The sequence below is a fragment of the Protopterus annectens genome, chromosome 7.part0 (assembly GCF_019279795.1).
Source record: "Protopterus annectens isolate FY-2018-M chromosome 7.part0, PAN1.0, whole genome shotgun sequence".
Taxonomy (NCBI): domain Eukaryota; kingdom Metazoa; phylum Chordata; order Ceratodontiformes; family Protopteridae; genus Protopterus; species Protopterus annectens.
Window position 1 is genome coordinate 425009142 of NC_056739.1, and position 16275 is coordinate 425025416.

The window sequence follows — 16275 nt, forward strand, 5'->3', positions numbered from 1 at the left end:
TATACTATCGTAGTTCATGAAGCAGGGTCCCATATATGGGGTGCTGATAATCGTACACACCACTACCATATACTGGCTACTACTTGAAACACCATTAGAAATTAGACTGAAGCATGAAGGTACACAGTATTACATAACTGTGCTTTTCTTAGCTTGCAGTCATCTAAAAAGAGTCTCTTTTTTAATTTCTCCAAATCTTTTGGGTTTCCAGTACCATGACTGGAATGCATCCCATTCTTTATTCAAAGTTTGATTAAAGCTCATGAAATTAGTATTGTTTCAGTCCTTAATGTTAGCAAGAAGTGTTCTTCGCTGTAGGTGCAATGTGCCCAGTAATGACTTCTGCAAATCTTATGGATTTACATGTATCAGTAACCTATCTATGTACGACTGTAAATACTTTGTTTATATGACCCATTGCCCCTACTACTATTGGAAGAGTCTGGGTATCCTTCTTCCACATTGCCCTTGCCTCTGCCTGCAAATCCTGGTATTTTGTGACTTTGTGTCTCTCTGTATGTAAGAGAATGTAGTCACTGGGTGTAGCAATTTCAGTGATCAATGCTACTTTTGTCTTCTTTTCATGGACTACTATATCTGGTTTATTCAAATCTATTTTTTGAACTGTTGGTAATTCATTTATTTATTTACTTGAAATGTATTTACTGGGAAAGTCTGACTGGGTTTGAGCCCATTTTCAGTTGAGGGCAGGGGAGAAAAGCTCCACAGTACAATTTAAACAGAATTACAAATCAACATTTGTTACAAAGACTAAGACAATCACAGAGAAGTACAATTTGTGGATATAACAAAAGAAGAAAATAAATAAATATAAAACAAGCAATAAAGTTGAACATACATTATATAGAAGATAGAAGAGAGTTTCTAACATATATATTACATAAAAATACATGACAAATATATTACAGAATAAGTAATGTCATAAAAAACTATATACACTTTCTGGCAAGAGGTTTAAGTAGTAAATTTCAGTCATAATTTCTGGGATATATAAAGGTTAGTGTAATATTAGAGAGAAGGAACATTAGAAGGGTTAAGGAATTATAGAAAGGTTAGGCTAGAATGTAGGTAATGCAGGAAGGGAAGTAGGACAGATCAAGAAAAAGTCTATTAAGACTGGAGAGAAGGGAATGAAAAAGAGTACTATGATGGTGTGGAGCATGGGCAGATCTAGTTATTGGTTAGATGTTCTTTCAGCCAAGACTTGAAGGAATAGTAGTGAGGTATATATCTGACAGATTCTAGAATGCTATTCCATTATTTGGCAACACAGTGAGAGTATAGATTAACTCCATTAGATCTTTGAGGCTTGTAAATTGATAGCAGATACTTGCGAGAAGAGTGTAGGTCATGACATAGAACATAGAGTTGAAGTAGTAATGATGTAGTTTGAGAACATGAGGAGTTGCACAGTATTTTGTGGGTTGGTGTTAGTTGACTAAAGGTGAGAAGGTGGGGTAGTTTAAGCCAATTTAGGGACTTGAGAGCAGAGCAATGGTAAGAGCAGTGGGCCTGCCCTGTGGCAAATTTAACTATTTTATTACAACTTTGACTAAGTTTTGCTTTGAGGGAAGAGTGAAGATTGGTTAGAATAGATGAAGCGTACAGAAGGGAGGGTAAGAGACAAGTGGTGGCAAGGGTTACTCTTGTGGAGTTGGAGATGAATTTCTTAGCCCTATACCTCATGCTCAATTTTTCATAAATTTTTTTTATGCCGTTGTTGATATGCAGGTCAAACTTAAGATTGGTTCCAATAGTTACACTTAACAGTTTTGTGTGTGAAACATCAACTGAAGTATTATTCAGAGAAGTAATAGCAAAGTTAGAAGTATTTGGAGAAAATTCTTTAGGTAAAAATAGTAGAAGTTAGTTTTTTGGATTAAGTAGTAGATAGTTTTTGGTGAGCCAAGACTCACTGAAATTGAATGCTTCTTGAGTTAAGCTCTGTAGATGAGAAAGATTCCTGGTGGAGCATATTAATGAAGAGTTGTCAGTATATTGAATTTGGGTGTCTTGTTTGGTGGTAGTATTAACATGGTTAATAAAAATGTTGAAGAGGAATGGACTCCTGAAGTGAGCCTTGGGGTACCCCAGTGCTGACTGGTAAGTAAAGAGAGAAGTTAGAGTTCCATTTGACAGCCTGATATCTCTTAGAGAGTTACCTAATGAACTATTGTAAGGCTGTTTCATTTAAGTCCAAGTGAGATAGCTGGGATAAGAGTTTGGGGTGGGAGACAATATCAGAGGCTTGGGGTAGATCTAAGAACAGAGAAGAATCCATCATATCACATACACACTCAAGTCTCTAAACAACAGGTTCTGTTATGATTCTGTCATAGTCCATGTTGGCGTGAATGACTTGAGACATACCTCTCTGGACTATATGAAGAGAGACATGACTGAGCTCGCTGAGTACGTGTCCCAAGCAGGTATGTCCCTAGCCTTAAGCAACATTCTGCCATCACCCAAAATGATGCCTCAATACAAACAGAAAATGATTGACTTTAACAATTGGCTTACTTTCTGGTGTCATTCCAGGGGGATCCATTAACTGACGGCCTGGGAAAATATGATTGACAGACCACAATGCTTTGCCAGAGATGGCCTGCATCTGTCTCACCTGTGCTTCAGGCTTATGGAAAAGGCTCTTGTCTCCTATATAGTGTATTTTTTTAGGAAAAGTGATGACGTTAAAACTACCAACATAAAAATTTCAACAAAACACAAATTAAAGGCCATGCTGCTAAAAGCTAAGAGTCTAAACATGAAACTGCACTCATTGCAAGCATTCCTAACCCTGGAAAAATGCTGCCATCTGTGCAGCCACAGAAACCTTGTTCAGAACTGCAGAGAGCAACCCAGCCTTGCCTGGTTACTCACCCTGTCATACATTCAGACCCCAAACTGTGGGCAGTAAAGCCAAAGGAGGTGAAGTTTCAATATACATTAAAGACATATACACCTCCAGGCTGGTCAAGCAGTATGACGCACAAGAGACACTCCAACAAACCATTGACAAGACCCCTATTCAAATCATAGCTAGCTACCGGACCCTAAATCTAACTCAAGATGCCCAGTCCACCTATTTGGACCTGTTCAAATCTATCAAGATTCAACCCTTTACCCTGATCCTGGGTGACTTTAACTTTCCAAACATAGATTGGAAGAACTACTCATGCCAGAACAAAATGCCAGAGATTCCTTGATTTTGTCAATGCAAATGCCTTGGAACAGCTAGTCAATACCCCCACAAGAGGTGATAATATCTTGGACTTGGTATTAACCAACATGAGTAACCACTGCAGTATCCCTATAGAATCATCCTCCCTGGTAAGATCCGACCATAAAGCGGTCACTTTTGAAGTCACCATCTCCCCCAACCCCCCTCTAGCTAGAATCAGATATAAAAACTTCTCCAAAGCTGATTTACAGCCTCTGTGGGATGGTATAAACAGCTTCAAAGCCCCCTTCCCCTCTGTAGGAACTGGCACCAATATCCAAAACTACACCAAAGCACTATACGAGCATATATATAGATGCATGGAATCAGGAATACCCAACAAGACTAAATTATCTTCTGCAAGGAAGAGTAAGCCTGTCTGGTGGACATCTGCAATAAATAAACTCCATAACAAAAGAAAAAAAATTGCTGTCCAAGACCAAGAAGGAGCAGGTTCCCAGTTGGAAGCAATGTCTCCATAGCTTGAACAAGTAAATACGAACACTAGTGAAATCCTCCAAAGCAAACTTCAAGTCCAAATTGGCCACACCTACTAGAGACAATCATAAGGTCTTCTTCACATATGTATGCAATCTCAAAGGAACCACAAGATCTGTTTAGAACTGGTGGTCAAGGAAATCACATATACAAATACCGTAGATATAGCAAGCTTGCTGGCTGACAGATTCAGTGAAAACTTTACCCCTCTGTCCCCCCATCAGTAAATCAGGACAGCTCCAGTATCTGCCCCATTCCCCTTATATCTAGGGAACAGATCATCACTGCTCTGTCAAAGGCAAAAAATACAGCCTCCATAGGACCCAATAACATCCCAGGCTGCATCCTTTGTGAACTCAGGCAGGAAGTTGCAGCCCCATTAGGCACCCTATTTAACCAAAGCCTGAGTACTGGCTTCATCCCAGCTGAGTGGAGGACAGCCACTGTCGTCCCTTTACACAAAGGTGGAGCGTCCACCGATCCAGGAAATTATAGACCCATCATCCTAACTAGCCTGATCTGCAAGGCCATGGAACGGATTATCATGGAACTCATTAACAAGGACATTGGCAACCACCAAACACTTGACCCCACACAGTTTGACTTCATCAAGGGAAGGTCATGTCTGCTAAATTTGGTCAACTTTTTTGAGACAGTCACCATACTCTCAACATGGAAACATCAAAAATCTGGACAAAGCCCATGAAAAATCTGTACACTAATTAACATAAAATTGGCATACATAATTTTGTAGTCCCGCCTACTCCAATGGAATTGTGGGATACCAACTTTTAAATGCAAATTGAAGAACAGACAACCAAAATATGATCATGAAACACAAAATAAGAACACAAAATACTGTTTTATTTATATTAATATCTGAACTTGTGCAAGACTAAAATACAATATTATTTTAGAAAAATAACACTGAACATTTGAACTTGTATAAAACTAAAACCTAAAGTAAAGTTCTCTTAGTCAATTATAAATTCTGCCTTGCAGTTCATCTATTTTATTCACATAAATCTGCCACTAACAACAAATAATGTAAAAACGTTTAGTCACCCTCCCCTCAGAATAGCTGTGACATGCAACAAAGCCACCTTTATATTTTTGTAATGATTATGTACAGTATAGCATAATGTGTCACAGTGTCAGTGCCTGCTGACAATGGAACAGATAGTACCTGTTCTGCTTCCACATTAGTAAGTAAAACATCTGTAATTTTGGCTGCATACATTTGTAGATCATGAAAATAAAAGATAAAACATTTTCTAAAAAAAAAAAGAAAACCTTCCTGTGCCAGTAATAATAATAATAGTAATAATGTTACTTTTTTTTTACCTGCTGGTGGTGGATGAGGAGCCAGGGGAAGAAGCAACAGTAGAAGAAATACATTTTTTCATGATGATCACTTCTGCACAGCTCCGAATCTGCTTATGCTGTTGTGTTCTTAATATTTACTTCAGTTGCACTTGCCAACAGCTCTTGTTATGCTGCTCTCTGAGCCTCTCTAGTCTGACTGTGGCACTGCTGCCTGTGCCGAGGGAGTCCATGGTTGGTTCAGGAACTTCAGGTGGATCAGGGGTCACTGACCATCACACACACATACTTATTTTAAATAAAAAAAATTGCCTGCTGCTGCTAGACTAGTAGTACTAGTACCTCCTCTATTACTGACTGCCGCAAAGCTCCGAGTCTGTTTTTCCACTTCTTCCCTTCCATAAACATTACCCGTTCCCTCAGTTGGTCAACTAGTTCAGCATCAAAACTGTTCTGCGTGCATCTGCCCTACCCAGCCTTCTCTCTATGTCTATCCCAGACAGGCCAGTTGCAGCATGCTAGATGCTTGAGTGAGGACGAGACCAGCACTTGCAAAGTGTAAAATGTAAATAAATGGTCTGGTCTCCATCTCTTACTCACAGCACTCACTCAGGCTGGCATAGCAAGCATGCACATAGATAACTAGTTTGCTGCACTCAGTAAAATAGATGATCCATTCTGTTCTGGTCTGGTTAACTTAACACAGTAACATTAACAACACCATGCATAACAGGCATGTCTTCATTCATATTTTGTGTGTTTATTATCCATCCTGAGTTATATGCCACGGTGGTGCAGTGGTAGTGTTGTTGCCTCACAGCAAGAGGTTCTCCCATTCGATTCTCGGTTTGGGTTGGGAGTGCCTTCTGTGTGGAGTCTGCATGTCCTCCCCGTGGTCAAGTGGGCATTCGAAAGACATGCGTTGAATGGGAATGCCTTCGTTGAAGGTTGGGCGTCGGGCTGGCAACTCAACACCATAAAAAACAACAGCCAATCATTAGCAGACCAGAGTTCTGCTGTGGTGACCCCTAACCAGGAAAAGCCGAAAGACAAACAACAACAAACATTATCCATCCTGAATCAGGATGGATAATAAACACATGAATGAAGACATGTCTGTGTGAAGACTGTGATTGCTGTTGAAGGAGTGTGGGACAAAGGAAGGGCTTGGTTTGGTTGGTGCATGTTGCACTTGTTTTGCATTTGTCTTTCCCTCAGAAAATTTCAGAAAACCTTTTGGGCATTTTTACTTATTTAAAGTGTCAAAATAATGACACACTCTCTGCCTCTGTTCACACTATATTCGGCTTATCGGCTATCTGGACAAATACTTATTACAATAAATTTAATAAAACTAAACTAAAAGAAAAAAACTTTTTTAAATAGTGAAATAATGATTGAGACAACATAACAATTGACAGTGAGTGAGTGACTGAGAGAAACAATGTTTCTTGTCTTTGTTGTGTTGCATGGGAAGGAACTTGAAGTATTTGGAACTCTTAGGGTATGGAAAATGAAGTTAATAATTAATCATACACAGTAAAACAGGAAGGAAAGGATTGTGTACATATAGGAACTTGGAAGTACTTGGGAAAGGAATGGAAATTAAGTTAATTATACAACAGGAAGGAATGGAGTGGATTCATCAGCCATAGCCGAATTCCGACAGGCTGGCAGGCTGCTCACAAAGCTGATGTCACCGCGTACGCCTCTTCTCAATGATGTCAGTTCTAAAAAAAACAAAACACGGAAAAAAAATTTTAAAAAGTCTGGGAAATTCGGAAATTAAGGGGTGCCACTCGGGAATCGTGGCACCCCATTATTTGGACCCAAAAACCGAAAATAACAAAGTGATTCTGTATGGTTGAGAGGTAGTCAGTCACCAAAGCCATGGATGGGGGAAGATGGTGCCTACCTTGACTTGGCCAAAACCTTTGACACTATTCCCCACTCAGGCATACTTGATAAACTCTCTCAGCTAGGCATCAATCCATATGTTACCAGATGGGTAGCAAACTGGCTCACTGATAGAACCCACGTAGTCAAAATAGGGAAAGCCACCTGAAGCAGTATACCCGTAACATGTGGTGTACCCCAGGGTTTGGTCTTGGGGCCTCTGTTATTTGGGATATACTTTTCTGAAGTGCAGGCCAAAACCAGTGGGCTATGGCTGACCAAGTTTGCAGATGACTGCAAGCTATGTGGTGTCATCAATTCCTCTAGTGATGTGGACATCCTCCAAGAGGGTCTCACTCAGACAAATGACTGGTGCCAGAAACATAGCCTCAAGCTGAATACCAAAAAATGCAGCATCATCCCCTTTGGGGACAGTGACATCCCCACAAATTATCACATTAATAACAATGTCCTAAGCATGCAATCAGTTGAAGGATTTGGGCACCTACGTTGATAGCAACCTGACTTTTGACCACCATGTTGCTTCCGTTGTATGGAAAGCCTTTTATATGGCCCACCTCATAAGTAAGGGAATCTCATCCAGGGACAAGGAGGTCATAATATCCCTGTATTCTTCCCTTTACTCTTCATTATTGAGTACAATTGCTCTTTCAGCATGTACCTTGCAAAGCACATGTAGCAGCTGGAGAGACCACAGAGGTTCCTCACCAGGAGAATCCAGGGCCTCAAACATCTGCCATAAACAGATAGGCAGAATTTCCCAGACTTTTTTTTCATACAGACTCCTCAGAGGTGACCACTGTCTAGCATACAAGGCAATTATGGACCCCACCTTGATGGGAGTGCTGCATATCCACAAGTCAACTCAAGTAACCCACACGCATGGCCAAAATCTGGTCTGTGACATCAACAAGACTTGTTGGCGGAACAGATTTGTGTCCCAGAGACTCCCCGATCTATGGAATAGACTCCCTCTCCACATCAAGCAGAGTACCTCTTTACCTTTTTTTAAGCGCAACCTGGATAACTGGATGGGGAAAAGAAAATATACCCCTGGAGTTCTATCTGTCTCCCTGCTGGACAGGGGCATTGGGTGCTGATTTGTCTAAACATGGGCTAAACTCTTGACTAGGCTTATAAGGGTTTCAGGGCCAATATCCTAGTAACCTCCTATGATCCTATGATAAGAAACACATTTTCCTGAGTCATGAGCATTGTTGACAGTGTCAGTAAAGGATACTAGAGCAGTGATAGTGCTGTGTGGTGGTCTGAATTCATGTTGGGTGAGAGAGAGAAGATTATTGTCAGGTAGGTATTGAAGAAGTTTATTGACACATTTTTCTAGAAATTTTGATAGGATAGTGGTCAAAAAACAGCAACTGGCCTAAGGTTTGAAATTTCTGTGGAGGTGTCACCTTTGTGGAGGGGAAGGAGGAAGGACTTTTTCCACAGGGATGGGGACATAAGCTTTCCTGATAGATCTATTAATGACTATGGAAACTGGGCAGGCAATTGAGTCAGCAGCCATTTTTAGGAATTCATTAGGAAGATTGTCTGCAGAGGGGAAACATGGCTTGATCTTGCACAAGAGAGATTCGATGAAGGAAGTAGAAACTGGTTGAAGGGAAAATGTGGAGTGACAGGTAATAGGGGGCTGAGAGAAAGCAGAGGGTGATGGAGGGAATTTATGAAAGAAGGTATGCTATCAAGGAAGTAAGAGTTAAATTGAGATACTGACTTCCTGGGTGTAGGATTTTTTTGATAGTGTGCCAGGTTTTTCGACTGGATTTGTGCTGATCTTGTGACTTTGCATAGAACTGCTTTTTATCTAAACCTTTACAAGGTTACGCAGTGCTTTGAAATGCTGCAAATTATTGTGAGTCTTATGTTTTAGGTAAGTTGTCCAAGTCTTGTCTCTTTTCTATACATGAGTGATCTGGTATAGACAGAAAGCCATGAAGTATAGTTGATTTTGACTTTCTTCCTTCTGTTGGGAAACTGTCTAAGGTGTTTAGGAATGTAGAATGGAATTGTTCAACTGCATCTGGAAAACCTCTCATATAATCCCACTACACAAAAGTGGGGCATCCACTAAACTCAGCAACTATAGGCCCATAGCTATTCTCCCTCCTTTTGCTAAGATCCTTGAAACATGTGTTCACACACAACTACTACAATATCTACTGCATATCTACTGCATAATAACCTACCATCCTCTTCTCAACATGGGTTTAGGCCACTACAGCCCTCTTTAACATCCCTAATTCAGTTTACCAGCTCAGAAACAATGGTCACCATGTCTCCTCTATCTTTCTGGATATGTCAAAAGCTTTTGACAAAGTTTCCTACCAGATACTTCTCAACAAACTAGCCACCCAAAATCTATCTAAGTCCACCCCTGTTATGGTTTCTTAACTGTTTATCAGACTGCCAACAAGCAGTCAAATGGAATAATGAACTATCGCCCATGCTAACTGTCTCAGTCGGTGTATCCTATGGGTCAAAACTTGGTCTACTGCTATTCTCCATATTCACAAATGAATTATCCACAGCCACACAACAATTATTCAATATGTTGATGATTCCTCCCTTATTTGCTCAGCACTCTCTAGTTCATCACTCCTTCAAACAACCCAAAAAGCCTTCAATGACATTGAAAATTACCTATTGATGCTCAACTTGTTCTCAATCCAAATAAAACTAAGCTCATGCTCTTTACTAATAACAAAACACATATCCAGCATCTCCTTTACCATCCTCTCTTCCAATAATACTATAATAGAACCAGTAGAGCATACTAAGCTCCTAGGAGTGACCATTGACAACAACCTGAGGTTTGAAAACCACCTAGCCATAAGCATCAAAATGGTACATATCACGGTAGTCTGACTGTATAGGATCAACTTTTCCTAACTGGCCCCACCAGACAAGCCATATCCCAAACTCACCTACTTTCCACTCTCCTATATGCCTCACCTGTACTTACAAACCTCAGAAAAATAGAGTTAAATAAATTGGAGTCCTGCTACAACAAAATAGCAAAATTTGTCTCAAACCTCCTTTAAAGATCAGACTACTGCAATGCATTGCAGCATCTAAAATGGCTAAAACTTCCTAATCTTCTGACCTATAACCAACTAACCTTCATACACTACATACTCAACCACCCAAATAGCTGTCCCTCTCTCAAATACCTTGTTTAACCCTACTCTAGATCTGGAATACTAAGACCCACCAACAAAGGCCTGCTAATAATTACCAAATCTAACAACAGCTTTGGGGATTCATAACTTTCTAATACACTACCTCAAACAATAATTAATTGCATCAACACAACTAAATTTAAGCATCTACTTAAGGAACACGTAGTCAACAACAGGATGTGCTCCTGCACAAATCCAGGCTGAATAGACTATCTCTGCCATATAGCTCTACCAGGTCATACTATCTTATTTGAACTCTCTTCCAGCTTTCTGCCCCCTTCCTCTATTTACTAGCATGAATTGACACCAAAAGTCCTACCCCCCTTCTCACTTTCTTACATATCTTGGTCTTTACTACGGTTGAGTTTAAGCACTGATCTTTTTACTCCTCTCATCTGGTAATACTCCACAATAAATATTTATTTATTTATTTATTTATTTGTCTTTTGTTAACCAGGTTAGTCTAACTGGGCTGGTGGCTCATTTTCAGTGGAGACCCGAGGAGAAAAGCTCCATACAAAGAACAAATATAGTTTACATAAGCAGTAATCTGAATTTGGATACATAACTGTATACATTCATGCCATATAAGAAATATGAGTACAAACAACAAATATTCATGTAACAGTCAAAATTAACAAACCATAAAAATTCAGCAAAAACAATAGTTAAAAATTACAAGCTGTAGAAGCATCTAGTAAAAATATGTAGATTTATAATAGGTCATCAGAAAAAAAAAAGCCCTAAAACATCTTTAATGATGAAACCAAGCTGGTAGAGACTGAGGAAGAAGTATTAAAATAGAATGGCAGAAGTAAAGGGGTGGGAAGTAAAGTTTGGGAGAGTCTAGAGAGTAAAATAATGCGGTTACAAGAATGGGGTGGGGTGGGAAGTACAGCAGTAAATAAGAGAAAAGATGAGCTTTAGGTATAGTATTGCTCAGTGGCAGAGCTCACAGTAAACAATATGTGTACTCCCTAAGTGAAATCACTGCGTGTATTAGATAAATTACTGCTGCTCTGTGGTCTAAGTAATGCGACTGTCTTATACAGGCTAGAAACCTACATGGTGTAACTTTTTCTCTGCCTATGTTAAAATACTGTAATTACTTGGAGTGTTGCTGTTTTAAATATGGTTATTTATTTATTATTATTATTTATAAATTTCTTTTTGGAGTTTTTCTCCCCAGGCCTCCACCAAAAATGGGCCCTTGGCCCAGACAAACCTTCCTGGTAAACAAATGTAAAATAAAATAAATAAATCATCTAGCAGTAAGTATTTAAGGAAGGACCAATTAATGGAGTTTAATATATTTGTAAAGGCCTGTTAGTCAAAGTTGGATAGGCTTCATACTGTTTTGTAGGTATGTTGTCTGCATGAATGAGAGATAAGTCTAGTTATCACTGACAGAGGCTGGAAGTGTCTTGGATACAGAGAAATTGCTAGGATGGGAGACCGAAATGCAATCAGTAATTGAGCCATTTTGGTTTGTGGAACTGGCAAAGGTTGGGTGAGTAATTAGTTGAGAAAAAACAAATAGGTTTATGCTATCTGTGTGGAATCATAAGTTAAGTTTCTGTCAGTCAGTATTGACATCACCTAATATTATTGTTTCCAGAGAGAGATTCTTTGACACCCATGATAGGATACTTTCAAGAGTTGATAAGTTATTGCCATGGGGTATTTATAAAGCTATAATGTAGAGACTTTTATTGTTGTTTAATTTAAGGTATGTGATCAATAGTTCAGCTTTGTCAAAGGAGGGTAAGGATTGTTTGTGAGGGGTTACAGAGATGGAATCAGGATATATTACTGCAACACTGCCTCGTTTTCATTTAAGTAAATCAGCTCTGAACATATTAAAGCCAGCAAGAAGTACTTTGGTATCTTTTATGTGCAGTTTAAGCCAGGTTTCAGTGATTACTAGTATGTCAGGAGACTGTGCAGTTATCCTAGCATGCATCTCAGAGATTTTGTTGCACATATTATGCGTGTTTACTGAGATAAATTTAAGCATATTTTGTGAACCTGGAATTTGGGCTTTTGATGGGAATTGTGTAATGTTGGCACCAGTGTTAGGGTGGATGTCATCACCAAGCTGAAGAAATTTCAAAATTGTATAGTAAAAGTAAGGTGTAATTTTGGTTACATTTTCAGTAATTTGAATGTTAAATAGGTATAGCTGTTTCTGAAACAGTTTAGGTTTAAAGAACAATATATTGTCTGTGTGGAAGAGATGAACAATGATGGGTAGGAAGCAGTGACGTGTTATTGGGGTAAGAGGTAGTGTCTGTAGGAGAGTTTAGCACAAGTCAGATAGGGACCAGATATGACAAAAGTGAAGAGAGGGAGAACAGCATTAGTGATAGGAGAGTAAGGAGAATCATTTTAGATTAAGGATTATTAGAGAGGTAATCAGAAAAACTACCCACGTGGATAATTGTAGGAGAGTAATAACGTTTGTAGAAATGAAGGAAGGGGAGTAGTGTGTAGATAGGATGCTAGTGCGATATTAATAGAACGTTGAGTCATGGAGTGTATGGATGAGGAGGGTGGAGCTAAAAGAGGAAGGAGTGTGGTGTGGATAGGTTTAAATTTAGAGGTAGTGGAGATGGATTGGATCTGGGGGCAGGGAAGGGGAACGAATTGAGCCCGCTGGGTGAACAGCGCAGGATGACTGCCCAGAGACTGAGAATCTTCAGGTAAGTACTCAGAAAAAAATATCAGTGAAGCAGCAACAAATCTATATAAAACACTTGTTATGGGGCCAGTTAAGTATTGGGAGAACAGTAGTAGGGTTTATAAGGTTACATACGCAGCATTAAAGAATATAAGCTTAAGGTCATTCTGTACTCCTCCTTAACTAAGCACAGTGGAGTCAGAAACTGCTGCAAGTACAATTCTTAATTAAATTAAGGTGGGAAGGGGATAGCTGCACTGGGTGTGTGTGTGTGTGTGTGTGTGTGTGTGTGTGTGTGTGTGTGTGTGTGTGTGTGTGTGTGTGTGTGTGTGTGTGTGTGTGTGTGCGTGTGTGCACACTATATATAGTACAAGTGTAAAAATAAAAACATAATATTAAAACAAATATTCAAGCTGAAAAACATAGCATATTGAATAGCCGATTAATAGGGAAAAAGGTTTTTACACACTTTCTTTTTTATAAAGTGTTTTGGTCAGGTTTGCAGTGAACTTTCAGGTGATTCTTTTTTTGAATCTATGAGTGTTTAAAATCATCCAAGGGGTGCCTTGTAGTTTAGAAGTGATGGGGGTAGCATAATTATTTAGTGTGTACAGTCCTTGGATTGGGCAATCAATAGGGGGGATGACGTTTCCGGAGACCACAGTCTCCCATGTGGGTGATCCCATGTGATATAAGCTCCATCATTTTCTATAATGCATTGTGGCTCATGTTTCCATTTTTTTTCAGCTACTTCAGTATTATAGGTTCATAACTTCTTAGGTGGTCACTAGACGATTGACCCGAAGGACTTTATAAGCCTAGCCATGTGCACCCAGTATAATGCTAGATAAACCCAATATAAAGAATTTTCCTAAACTCAAGAGCTTAGTTAGCAACAACTGCCCATATCTAGGAGGGTCATAGGTGAAATCCCCAGCAAGAATTTACAGTTTCCCATCCAGTCATCCAGGCTACACTTAAACAGGTTCATAGAGGGGCTCTGTTTGATGTGAATTGATAGCCTATTCCAGAAGAGTGGCAACCTCTGAGAGACATATCTGTCTCTCCAGCAGGTCCTGTTTATGTCGTACACCAGGTTAACGTCCCTAGATTAGGATGACCCTTGTCCCATTTGACTTGCGGATGTGTAGCATTTCCACTAGGTTTAGATCAAGATTGCTCTGTAGGCCTGGCACAAGCCTCTTCTAAATAGTCTGTACGCTGCTGAGTACAGTGACAATGAATTCAGTCTGTCAATGTATGACATGCTGGAGACCCTGAATTTTCTTGGTTAGAGATCTCTAAGGTATGGCAAGTTGCTGCAGGTGCCTGGTAGGGTACATACCAAAGGGAGCACTGTATTCAATTACTGGCCTGATGAGGGTCGAATACAGAGGAGTTATGGCCTCTTTCACTGTTGAGGCAATGCCTTACTAATAAGGTGCGCAACATAGAATGCCTTCCTTATCACAGTAGACACATGGTGGTCAAAGTTTAAGCTACAGTCAACTTGTGTTTTAAAGTCTCTCACTACTGAGTCATTAATTAGGGTATTATTATTTATATGACAGTCTGCAGGGATATCGTTTTTACCGAAGGGGATGATAATGCATTTTTAGCATTGAGTTTGAGTCCATGGCTTTGGAACCAATCATAGTTTTTTGTAAGTCCGTTTTGAAGTATATTGACATCATTTTGGGATTCAATGATTGCACCTAATTTGCAATCCTTAGCAAACTTACTCAGCCACAGCCCCTCTGTTTTGGCCTGAACTTCTGAGAAGTATATTCCAAACAATAGGGGCCTAGCACTGCCCCCTGTAGAACCCCAATTGTGACAGGTCTGCTGGTTGATGTAAAGTCCCCAACTATGACTGAGTGTCATATGTCGGTTAACCAGTTAGCTACTTACCTGAGAGCCTATGGGTTGATATTCAACTGGGAGAGTTTAGCAATGATGCCCAAATGTGGGATTGTGTCACAGGTCTTGGCTAAGTCAAGGTAGGCTGTATGCACAAATTTACCTTCATCTATGGCTCTAGTGATGTTTTCAAAGAAGTTCACCAGGTTTAACAAGCATGATCTGCCTTTGACAAAACCAAACTTGTTGGATCAAGGGTTTGAAGATCACCTATGTCCTTATTTATAAGATCCATGATGATTCATTCCATAGCCTTCCAGATACGTCTGGTTAAGCTTATGGGTCTATAGTTCCCAGGATCTGTTGCTGTACCGCCATTATGAAGGGGGAGGATGGTTGCTGTTTTCATTTCAGCAGGGACAAAACCAGTACTCAAAGTGTGGTTGAACAGAGTATGTAATGGAATTGCTAACTCATATTTTAGACCACTTAAAACGTAACCTGGGATGCCATCTGGCCCCATAGAGGCTGTGTTTTTGGACTTAGAGAGAGCATTAATGACTTGCGCTTTAGAGATGCAAGGTGGGGGAGATGTAAAGAGAATGCTTTGCTGAATGATTGGAAGGGACAGAGGTGTGAAATTTTTGCCAAATCTGTCAGCTAATAGGTTAGCCATTTTCACAGGATCAGTGTGTGTGATGCCATCCACAGCTAGTTCAGCACACGTCTGGGTCCAACCTTTTTAGGTTAAGGATATAGCTGAAGAGTGCCTTATGGTTATCCTTAGCTATGGTTGCTATATATTTTTTTGAAGTTGCCCTTAGAGGATTTTAAAAGTTGTCTTATTTGTTTGTTCATGCAGAGGAGGGTGTTCTTCCAGTGCTGGGGCCTCTTTTTTTTATTCTTAGACAGCAACTTCTTCCTCTTGTTGTATAACTTTTTAATGAGAGATGTCCACCAGGGAGGCTTGTTTTTTCTTGAGGCTCTTGTTTTAATCCTATCTGGTACAGCTGTGTCAATACATTTGTATAAATGTTTATACAGGGTATTTGTGTATACCTTAGTATAGTTGTCAATGTCATCTATGGGAGCAGGAGCTTGGAAATTATTTATGCCATCCCTTAGGAGGGTATAATTAACTTTAGAGAAATTTTTTAGCCTGACTTCACCTAAGAGTGGTGCAGGTGTTATAGTTACTTCAAATATGACTGGTTTGTGATTGGATATAACTAGTGAAGGTCCTATACTTGTGGTGGTGCAATGGTCACCCATGTTGGTGATGACCGGTTGCATACTATTTGTTCCAGGGCAATAGTGTTAACAAAGTTCAGGAACCTTTGTGCGAGCATGTTGGTACCCGTATACATTTCCAGTCAATGGAGGGATAGTTAAAATCGCCCATGACTACAGTGTTTGGTTGTAATTTGAGTGACTCAAGTAGGTCCAAACAAGCAGCATTGTTATCTTGGTTCACTGAAGGATATCTATACCTAACGACGACTTGAAGGGGGGGGTGTTACCTACAGTTAGTTGAACTTGGAGTAACTCCATGG